This window comes from Kryptolebias marmoratus, linkage group LG1 (assembly GCF_001649575.2).
Source record: "Kryptolebias marmoratus isolate JLee-2015 linkage group LG1, ASM164957v2, whole genome shotgun sequence".
Lineage (NCBI taxonomy): Eukaryota > Metazoa > Chordata > Actinopteri > Cyprinodontiformes > Rivulidae > Kryptolebias > Kryptolebias marmoratus.
This window is the reverse complement of record NC_051430.1, coordinates 12,315,267-12,315,940: the sequence shown is the minus strand read 5'-3', so window position 1 is coordinate 12,315,940 and position 674 is coordinate 12,315,267.

Here is a 674-nt window from a genome sequence, read left to right as displayed (position 1 = left end):
GGGGGGGGGGTGGAAGAGAAGTGAGGGGGTGGAGGAGGAGGAGAGGAGACAGGGAGAAGATGTGCAGCAAGAAAGAAGCCAATGGAGGCAATGGGGAGAGGCAGGCATGCTAGACTGTCAAATCTCAACCGCTGAATATTTAATGGAGCCTGGAGTGTTTATTTAGTTAGCCTGTCGATTTTTACCGCTCTGTCAATAGCGGCCCCCGTGTAGCCTGCTGATGATCTTTAGTGTCTCTTCCCCCAGGAGAGGCCAGGCACTAAATGCAATTATGGATTTTCCTGCACCGCAATGTGTTTGATATTTTTACTGATCTAATTTGCAATCTGGTAGTTTATTGTTTGGCATTTTAGTGGCGCTCAAGTGGCGAGGCAAATTTGATTTCCCCTCATAATTCTTTATAACTTCATTAATGCTGTTAGCACATTGGCACAGATCTTAAATAAAGCTCGAGAATCATCCCATGCATGAAAGCATTCCTCATTTTATTGTCTCCGTGCCCCACTCTTTTTTTACTGATTCTGCTTCTAATTAAAAATCATCCTAGTGGTGTACTGTCTTTGTGAAATATGAAATCATAATCGGATTTGAATGGCTCCCTTCGTAGGGGCTTGTGTATTCAACCGTACACGTTGGTCCGTGGTGGGCAGAGCAGAGCGGATTCAAAAACAACT